Here is an 11,375-nt window from a genome sequence, read left to right as displayed (position 1 = left end):
ACATCCATTGGTGCTTGGCTCCTCGTTTTATGGCATAAACTTTGTCCATTGATCTATATAATGGAGAAAGAAACTTTTAAACGGAATTTAGATCAGAGGAAAACATGTATCATTTCCAAAAAAAGCGGGCATTCAAACCATCCGGGCAGTTATCGGGCGGGCAGTTGGAGTGGATAACAGCGGTTGACACGCTGCGCTATTCCATTTCCCTGAGAATCACCCACATCCGAATCTGAAAGATAAAGATCTTATTAACAAAGGACCAATTGTTTGGGATATCTGTATTAACCTTCGATGGCATTATTATTTAGCAGAAACAGAAATACTTATTACTAAATAAAGTTACTAAATTACTAAATATATAACTAAATAACGTTAGTTTAGCGCGTAGATTTGCAGTGAAATGAGCGAGAGGTCACGGTCGGTCGATGTCCGTGGCGTCCCAAAATATCTCTCACTCTAATTTCTCTTGTATTCCAACCGGTAGACGAAGTAAATAAAGAGAATAACATGTTTTATGCTCGTGATATTCTGAGAGAAGTCACAGCAGTTTCGCTTGTAATAAACTATTTGTAGACTATTCGTTGTAGTATATTTATCTAGTTATTTGGCTATCTTGTACTATCTAATGTCAAGTCGCTTACAGCTTACAGGGTGTAGATTTTTTAGTGAATTTTTAAAGTGACCATAATTTTTAAAGAACATGAGTTGGATTTTTTTTTGTATTTTTATGATAACTGTTATGACTTGGTATATCATCCGTTTACGGCTAAACGTCGATTTCTGGTACATCCTGTATATATATATAGTAGTAGTAGTAGTAATCACTTTATTGTACACAACACAGGTTTACAAAAATAAATTACAGTAATGGAAGTACAAAGGCGAACTTATCCCTATAAGGGATCTCTTCCAGCTAACCTATATATATATTTTTTTTCTTTTTTTTTCGTTTAATGTTTTTTATTTTATAACTACCTACTATTTTCAAATTGTTTTCATATTTTGGTTTTGATATTTCTACATTTTCTTTTATTTATTGTTTTATTTTATTTTATTTTATTTATTTATACAAGGAATTCCAACAGCTATGAATGATACATTAATACAGTAATTTTTTCGTTACGTATATGGCCAAATTTGATTTACTGAAACCGGTTTGGATGACATGTTGTGTGTATCTAGATTGTTTGAAAACACAATATGACCCAGTAGGTGGCACTGCTATCGGTATATGTATGTACAGTAGAACCGGCTTAATACGATCACGTTTAATACGATTTCCCGCGTAATACGCCATTTTACGCCGGTCCCTGCAACTTTATGCCTGTTTTCATAAATTTTTTCACGGTTAATATGACTTGCGTCCCGCTTAATACGCCATCTAAAATTCCCGTTACGCACCATCTGCACATTTGTGTTATTGACATAACCGTCGTACGGTCGTATTGTTATGCAATACGCCGCTAGCCAACATTTTTTAATGTGTTTATTACCTACCTTAGGTTTTTTGTTTTGTCTAATATCTTTTGTCGGGTCCTTATCGGCGTGAGAATGCTATGCCATCTGCTTGACGGCTATGGACCACGGAATGCAAGCTAGGTATCACTCCTAGATTTTTATTTGCAGTTAGTTACTCCACGACTTTCTAGTTGAGCCTATCGTTAGTGTTCCTAGATTAATAACCGCGTGTGAACTTATACCTTCACTTAGATATCATTCGCTCATTATCACCGCTGCGGTATTTGTACATGAAAAATTACTAGTTTTTTTTCACGTTTAATACGATTTCCCGTTTAAGACGCTTTTTTTGCTAGGTCCCCTCAGAATCGTCTTAAACGGGTTCTACTGTATAGCCAATAGTGTTTTCAAACAATCCAGGTACCGGTTGAAATATACACAAAATTTCACCCAAATCGGTTTCAGTAAATAAAATTAGGTGATATACCGACAGCAACGCCACCTACCTACCGGGTCCAATAGTTTTTTCAAACAATCCAGATACCCGTTGAAATACATATATACACAAAATTTCACCTAAATCGGTTTCAGTAAATCGAATTTGGCTATATACCGATAGCAGCGCCACCTATCGGGTTCAATTGTTTTCCCAACCCTTCAGGAACCCATTGAAATATACACACAAAATTTCATCCCAATCGTTCCAGCCGTTTAGGAGGAGTAGAGTGACAAACACACGTATTGTAGAATTTATGTATTAAGATTTTAAACATTTGACAATTTCCTTAGTCAATACAAATATTATACATTTTATAGAACTACATGAGTATCAAAAAACTGTTATTTACACTAGCAAAAAGCAGAGCTTTGTAAGGGCTCGCGGAATTTTTCTACCTATATAGTTATAATTACTAAGGTAGTTTTTCATAAGAGATTCATCTTAAAAAACCGGACAAGTGCGAGTCGGACTCGCCCGCCGAGGGTCCCGTACAAATTTAACGTATTTATTAATTTATTTACAAAAAAAATAGTTTTCAAATATTTTCCCAGTACTTGTAGTGACGATATTACTTGCCAAATTTCATAGTTCTAGAAATTCGAGATCAACGGGAATTAGTGGAATTACCATACTTAAGGGGGCCCACAGATTACCAGTTCACCGGACGATATCAACCTGTCAGTTGTTCGGAGCTGTCAAATTATGCGTTTAACTGACCGGCTGATATCATCCGGCGAAGTCCGTCAGTAGGCCCCTTTATAAGGTACATTTTGACTCCTTTGAGAGTTTCGAAATATATTTTTTTTGCGGCATAAACGGCCGTATCTTTTTTCCGATCACTTACAACTCTTAGAAGTTTAAATTTTTCACAGCTTTTAGGACCCTAGTTATTTTAATTTCAACTCGATACATCCACGCGTTCCCGAGATAAAAGGTCTTAGTAGACAGACGGACGGACAACAAAAGTGATCCTATAAGGGTTCCGTATTTTTCCTTTTAAGGTACGGAACTCAAAAAATGATATGATATGATATAAGGGCTTCTATAAATAATGAATACCCCAAATCATTTTGTATTATATTATATCAAGAGTGTTTGTATTATATTATATCAAGAGGTACTTATATTTAATAGTTTAACTCCGAGCAAGCCTTATAAATGTCCGGAGCACCTATACTCTATAGCTTCTTGACCGGTAGACATGAATATGGGCGTAGCGATGTGACAACCCCATCGCTTGCTGATGGACCAGTACAATCAGTCAACGCAGGGCAGCTTGTGGAGAGCTGTTGGGAAGAAATATTCCCACGGCTCCTGGGAAGTGGGAAGTTCTGCCACCCGATAGAAGGGTGGATAAAAAGGGCCCTCTGCCTCTGTCTTGCTTTAGCCGGTCGTCCAGAGTGGAAAGCGACATCGATTTTGACATTTGAAACGATAAGGCAGTAATATCGCGCTGCAATACTGTTGCCGACTGCGATATAAGTGCCGACTATTATATTACTGCAAATGTCAATAATACTGGCAGCGACATAAATTTTGTCTTTTGAAACAGTAAGGCAGTAATATCGCGCTGCAATACTGCTGCCGACTGCGATATTACTGCCGACTGCATTACTACCGCAAATATCATAAATCCTGGCAGCGCCTGTCATTTGCGCGCTGCAATACTGCTACCGACTGCAATATTACTGCAGACTACATTACTGTCGCAAATGTCATAAATCCTAGCAGCGACATTGATTTTGTCTTTTGAAACAGTAAGGCAGTAATATCGCGCTGCAATACTGCTGCCGACTGCGACATTACTGCCGACTGCATTACTACCGCAAATGTCAAAAACCCTGGCAGCGACATCGATTTTGGCATTTGAAACAGTAAGGCAGTACTATCGCCCAGCAATACTGCTGCCAACAGCGATATTACTGCTGACTGCATTACTACCGCAAATGTCAAAAACCCTGGCAGCGACATCAATTTTGGCATTTGAAACATTATATAAGGCAGTACTATCGCGCTGCAATACTGCTGCCAACAGCAATATTACTGCCGACTGCATTACTACCGCAAATATCAAAAATCCTGGCAGCGATATCGATTTCGACAATACTGCTGCTGACTGCAATATTACTGCCAACTGCATTACTGCCGCAATTTCGAAATCAATCACGTGTGATTTTAACCGCCATAGTAGTAAAAACGATTATCGATTCAATCAAAAAAATATATAGTCACGTATTAAATTACACCCATAATTAATTATGATTACCTACTAATAGGGTATTTGACTGTACTTAAGATAAATTATTTTACACCATGCAAGAAATAAAGCACCAGAAGATTAATAGAGAAAGGTAGATAGCAGTTATTTTTAGTCACAATTTCTATTTTAAAACCCGATAACAACTATAAAGAGTAGGTAATTTGCTTGTGACGTCACATGCTAGTGTTTCATATAAATTCCATAGTAGCAAATCGTTTTGACAGTTCGAAAAAAGAAACTCATTTGACTAGTATAGGTAGTCAAATACCCAATTATATTGAGTCACAAAAACCCAGCGCATTTTAACGGAACAACTTTTAACCTTGTCACTACTAACGCCATCTGCTAGAAAAAGAAATAACTAACATTAGTCCAACAGATGGCGTTAGTAGTAATACACATTATTTACCCTTTTATTTATTTTTTATGTTTATATAATGATATTTTTATGTTTGATAACACATCTAGACATGAATATAAATTACTATGTTAAGTCTCAAACCTAACAGTGCGATAGTTTTTCCGTAAAGTGTACCACAAGAATGCATAGATTGTCGAATAGTGATAGGGCTCGCTTCCTCTTTTTTAATTTTCATTTCACAGATATTTGTGACACAGCATCGTGGCATTCATCCATTAAAAAAAACTAGAGGCAGTATTTGCTTTATGGTTCGTAATGACACTCTGCCACACTCTGCCACTACGCCTATAAAAAAAAACAAAAAACAATGTTTGCTATAATTTGCAGTTTTATTTGTATAAAATCAACATGAACTTAATAAATAATACATTCTATAATTTTAAATTATAAATTTAACTACACAAATAAAAACATTTAAAATATTTCATCTAAACGTTAGCGGTAAAAAGGTCTACTCAAACACGCGTAGTTATATTTTTTAAATTGTTATGGAGGTAAAGTTGAAAAATATTCATTCTATTTTATTGGATTTATGGTGCGTTGTTAATTTTTTGACTTTAATATGAGTTCCGACGAAATAATGAAATTAATGTTAATTGTAATCGTAGGCGTTGGAATTGGTAGCGTAAGCAGAATTGATTTTAATAACTTGCTGCCTCTGCCGCCAAGTCAAAGACGAAGTATGTATATGGTTGTGTATGGCAATTTTATTATTTGAGAAACTAAGAAAAATGGCTTACAGTTTATTAGAAACAGTTTTGTGGCATATTTTAAATGAATGTAACTACAAATTCGTCAACACTGTGGAAATTATACTTATTTACTCCGTGCATAAAGCAACGATGTATGTGAAACATGATATCAACATGAAAGACTATGTAAACTTATGTGACGAAAACGACAGTCACACGGATACAAGGCGAAAAAATCAGAGATACATGAAAATATACGGGTAGTAAAAATACACGACTCGTGTAAAACATACGCGTGCACTCTAAAAATTTGGTTGGCCCTATCAATATCTTGATAGTCGTAATCAAACATCTTGATTCCATACGAGCCTAACAAGAACTTAGACACATCAAACAAGGTAATTCTGATTGCTATTACTATTGTTATGTAACTGAAGAACTGAACCAATTAAGATCTTGTTCAATATTTACATGAAAAATAATTATACTAACTAATTGATCCTAGTAAGATCAACCAAGGGCTTGATAATTATTATCATGATACGTAACTGTACCAACTAAAACAAACAAGTTAGTTTAACTAAGATGTAAATCAATGTTAACATGAAGAATTACTGTATTAACTATTTGACCCAAATAAGTTCAACTAAGAACATGATTACACCGACTTATGCACCTTATTAGCTTGAACCAAGATATTGGTCAAGTTGAATCTTAATTGTATTATCATTTCAACTAAGATGTAAATCAATGTTAACATGAAGAATTACTGTATTAACTATTTGACCCAAATAAGATCAACTAAGAACATGATTGCACCGACTTATGCATTTTATTAGCCTGAACTAAGATATTGTTCAATTTGAATCTTAATTGTTTAATCATTTCAACTATGAAGCTTGTTTAGTACAATACCATTCTTGTTCAATTGTACTATGACTTACTTTGTCTCATTTACTAATACATGCTAATACATTTCTTTCAGACCTCTAGTTTTTATACGCGCCGTGCCGAATAATGCTGATGGTCCTCGTTATTATACTTAAATACTAAGATATACATTTATTTCAGATCTTTTTGGCGATCGGCCTAGACCGGTTTAGCTTTACAAACACGGGAGGAGGCGTGCTTGTGAAATGTGAAGCCATACCGGTCTAGGCCGATCCTCAAAAAGATCTGAAATAAATCTGTAATCTGTATTACCTACTTAGTATTTAAGACGAATGCCTTGAGTATAATACGAGTACGAGGACCAGCATTTATTCAGCACGGCGCGTATAAAAACTAGCACAAAGGAAATTTATCAAATTTAAACGAATAAGTAGTTAATAAAATATAACAACAAAGAAAGGGATAAAACATAATTAAACTAAATCAGGCCCGTAAAGTTTTATGAAAAGGGGGTAAATGAATAAAACAAAAAATATTATAATAAGATGTTATTTATTCATTTAAACATTTTGAAAGTACACTACACTCACAGTGTCACTACGCGAGTTTGATTCGGATTTCACTGGTTATTTTACATTTGACAGTTTAAAACCCGATCTTCACGATTGAAATTTTTGTATTTGTGAATTTTAATGGCTTCTCTTACCAATCTTGGTATATAGTGGTGTCGAAATGTCCTTGGGACTATGCAACTCGATCCAGTGATTATTGTACCCGACTCAAGGAGACGATAGGCAATAGCTGACTTGCGAGCGTCATTGTTCTTGACCGCAGCGATGTGTTCTTTAATTCTGCAGGCAATAGTGCGTTTGGTCTGCCCAATGTGCGAACTACCACAACTGCACTCAACTTTGTACACACCAGGTTTTTCAAGAGGAATAAGTAATTGAATGAGCTTAACGCAACTGCATGCTACTGAGACTCGACTGCTCGCTCGCACGGTGTCACACGCCGCGAGAGGGGCGCGGGCGGGGCGGAGAGCGGGTGTACAGGCGCTCCCCCCACTTATCTCTTGATTGATCGGATTAACCGATTATTTAATTTAATTATTAAGAAAATCGATTTAACAAATAATTCTTAGTAGAATGGAATATTAGTTTCGTAATTAATACAATAATTTGATCATAATGGGATTGAATGTTTTAACTTCGTTGTTCTAAATATTATATGTTTAGTTGATTGAACTACCAAATCTTATGTAAATCAACAAAGACAAAATAATCAAATAAACTATTAAAATGTTCATAACTATTAACATGTTTATCTGTTTTAATGAATTTGTTAAGGATTGAATTAACCTACGTTACATAATTATGCCAACAAGGTAATAATAGATGCAAAGTATACAATTGTTAGGATTAATAACATACCTACTTTATTAGTTCAATCACAGATACACTTATTGTTTTAAGTAATCAGCTTTCTTTGATTTATATAAGATCGTTATTGTTGTAATTAACTTAACGCCAACTAAGAGAAAACTGCTCTTAGTTGGTCTTCATTTTTTAGAGTGTGATAATGATATAGGTACGTGTTGGTTATATTTTGGGTGTACTTTACTTTTAGTTTTTTCTATAAATAAAACTTGGGTTTCGTGGATTTTTTATTTTATTTATTTCATTGCATGTTTGAGAAAAGCACTATACATACCTCGGCGGGAAATGGGGTTGCCCGCGCTCAGACCTATCCGGACTCGCTTCGCTCGGCCGTCTATATGTCTTCGGCCGGCAACCCCTTTCGTCCCGGCCTCTGTAGTAATGTACTATTCTTGTAATAGGGAATATGTCCTTGCCCTTGGGTGTTTGCAATTTTTGGGCTGTTGCAGTTAATTACCACGCAACGAGGCATTATTTAATTTTTTACGGACTACCGGCTGCAACAACTGGCGCGCGTGGAATGTCAACAGCGACGGCCAACCTCGATGCTTAATCGGGGTTTGGACACGCGAAGTAGATGCATTTGCGTCATCTATGGTATATGTAAGTCTGTGGGTAGTTGTTATCCTGAAAATCATCCCTTAAGAGGGTGGAAATTATCTCACTTCCACCCCGAAAGTGAGATAATTAATGCACCGCCTGACAATCGATGTTTGTTTGAATGCTCTCGAATACTCTCGAATGGTCTGGACTGTTCTACAAATGTCTAGCCACCGAGACCCGAGACGGCTTCGAATTTTCCAGAATATTCCACAACATTCGAAAGTGTTCTGGAATATTGCACAATGATCTAGAATGTTCTCGAATATTCGACAACATTCCAGAATGCTCTGAAATGCTGTGGATTGCTCTCGAATACTCTCGAATGTTCTGGAGTGTTCTAGAAATGTCTAGCCTCCGAGACCCGATACCTCACCAGGTACAATTTATTGTAGGTATATATTTATTTAAACATTATTGCACAAAATACAAATAAAATGTACAAATGGCGGACTTAATGCCTAAAAGTATTCTCTACCAGTCAACCATAGGGCTAAACAGAGATGTACCTAATAAAAATGGTGCATGAAGAAAAGTAAGTCATATATTTCACGATCTGTTCTGAACTTTCGTCTATTAAGTTAAGGTTCAACTTCAACTTCTCTAACTTCAACTTCTCATTCTTCTTCAACTTCAACTTCTCCTACTTCTTCAACTTCAACTTCTCCTACTACTTCTTCAACTCCAACTTCTCCTACTTCATCAACTTCAACTTCTCCAACCTTTTCATTTTCTTCAGCTTCAGCTTCTCCAGCTTCTTCAACTTCAACTTCCTCAACTTCTTCAACTTCAACTTCCTCAACTTCTTCAACTTCAACTACTCCAACTTCTTTATCTACCTAACCTTCTTCGACTTCTACATCTTCTTCATCTTAGTCAAGTTCAACTTCTTCAACTTAAGCGTCTCCGACCTATTTAACTTCTTCAACTGCGCCAGCGTATTCAACTTCAACTTCATTAGCTTCTCCAACTTACAACTTCTTCAAATCTCCAACTAAAGAAGTTCTTCCTAAACTTCTTCAATTTATCCAACTTCTTCAACTTCAAATTCTCCAACTATTTCAAGTTCTTCAATTTCGACTTTTCCAACTTCTTCGACTTCTCCAACTTCTTCAACTTCTACTTCTTCAACTGCAACTTCTCCAACCTTTTCAACTTCTTCAACTTCAACTTCTACAACTTCTTCAACTTCAACTTCTCCTACTTCTTCAACTTCAACTTTTTTTTTAACTTCAACTTCTCCAACATCTTCAACTTCTCTAACTTCAATTTCTCCTACTTTTTCAACTTTGACTTCTCCAACCTTTTCAACTTCTTCAACTTCGACTTCTCTAACTTCTTCAACTTCAACTTCTCCAACCTTTTTAACTTCTTCAATTTCAACTTCTCCTACTTCTTCAACTTCTCCTACTTCTTCAACTTCAACTTCTCCAACTTCTTCAATTTCCACTTCTCTAACTTCACTACTCCTACTTTTTCAACTTCAACTTCTACAACCTTTTCAACTACTTCAACTTCTTCAACTTCAACTTCTCTGACTTCAACTTCTCCTACTTCTACAATTTCAACTTCAACTTCTCCAACTTCTTCAAATTCAACTTCAACTTCTCCAACTCGAACTTCTCCAACTTTTTCAATTTCTCCAACTTCTTTATCTTCCTACTTCTTCAACTTTTACTTCTTCAATTTATCCAACTTCTTCAAATCCAAATTTTCTGACTTTTTCAAGTTCTTCAACTTCGATTTCTTCAATTTCTTCAACTTCAACATCTCCTACTTCTTCAACATCCCCAACTTTTTCAACTTCTCCAACTTCTACAACTTCCCCAACTTCTTCAACTTCCACTTCTCGAACCTCCAAGTTGGAGTGGAGGTGGAAGTGAAGATACAAAATGAATAAATTAAAATATATAATAAGAAAATAATATCTTAAATTAAAAAGGGCTCAAGCGACCTTTCGTTACAAATAAAGAAAGTTCGCATTTTTGACTAATTAGTCATCTATTGTGGGGGTGAAAAGAAGGGTGTAATAAAAAGCAGATTTGTTTAAAAGTTATGGTACCCAAATTACTAATTCCACGCAGACGAAGTCGCGGGCAAAAGCTAGTCTCTCTATATTTATTCTCATCTTTTCAAATTCGTAAACATTTAGGCTTCCCAGAATAATTTTAATCGCTTGCTGAGCGCGTGCTAGTTTTAGTAAATCGCTCTCATCAGTCTCATCCTAGCCAAACTAGAGGCCAATGCCTCTGGCCCAGCGAAATGCTATACATGGAAGTATTCTGTCCGCTCAATTATGACCCAACGCAAACTACCCCGCGATAGGCGGTACTTACAAACTGCTCGATTGGCAATCTCAGTACCACCGAGATGACAGTCAGTGACAAATGGCTAAATTGATTTATAAAAACAACGTTTTTTTGTAATTAAAAATATATTCATCTGTCGTGAAGTGGTGCAGAAGTTATTTTAGTTCATACCAAGAACAGTGGAATCACTTTTCACTTGTAGTAAACAGATAACTTCAGTAGAATTTGGAAAAAACATGACGATTTGTTTTCGATACTACCGTGCTAAGCTAAAACGTAATAACTGCATACGACTTTCATAACAACATACGACTTTTTAAATTGCGAGGATAATAGGGATGGTGTTATGCTAAATGAACTAGACTATTTTATTAACTTGTGTTTGGTTTAGGTACTTTCTATATAATTATAAATGTAGTAATAAATTCCTTCTTACAGATTTGTATTTTCCTTTTTTATTTCATGAGATGGAGCTATAAAAAAACTACCTAGTTATTTCAAATTAATAATCAAATTTGGTATTGTCATTTTACATTACTTTCCATTCAGATTCCCACAAGATGCTATTCGCAGAGAACTATGGAAAAAAGCTGTCCAATTAGAGAGACATGAAATTGAGTGGATGCCTGGCAAGATATCTAGAATATGTTCTATTCATGAGATATAACCCGTGAGATAATCATACCCGGTCTCCTATATGTAGATACATTTTTCCTATCATGCTTTGACTGAATTAATTTAACAAATACACACATTATCTGAAAATGTTGATCATTTGAATCCACCCTCTACTGTCACATATATGT

At 35.6% G+C, this 11,375-nt stretch overlaps 1 long non-coding RNA gene across 1 annotated transcript in view; it reads right to left on the bottom strand.

Annotated features, from left to right (window-relative positions):
* Window positions 1–11,375, bottom strand: part of LOC134789402 (uncharacterized) — a 368,254-nt gene that overhangs the window by 215,421 nt on the left and 141,458 nt on the right. The window lies entirely within an intron of this gene.

Source organism: Cydia splendana, chromosome 3 (assembly GCF_910591565.1).
Source record: "Cydia splendana chromosome 3, ilCydSple1.2, whole genome shotgun sequence".
Classification (NCBI taxonomy): domain Eukaryota; kingdom Metazoa; phylum Arthropoda; class Insecta; order Lepidoptera; family Tortricidae; genus Cydia; species Cydia splendana.
This window is presented reverse-complemented; position numbering and strand designations above follow the sequence as displayed.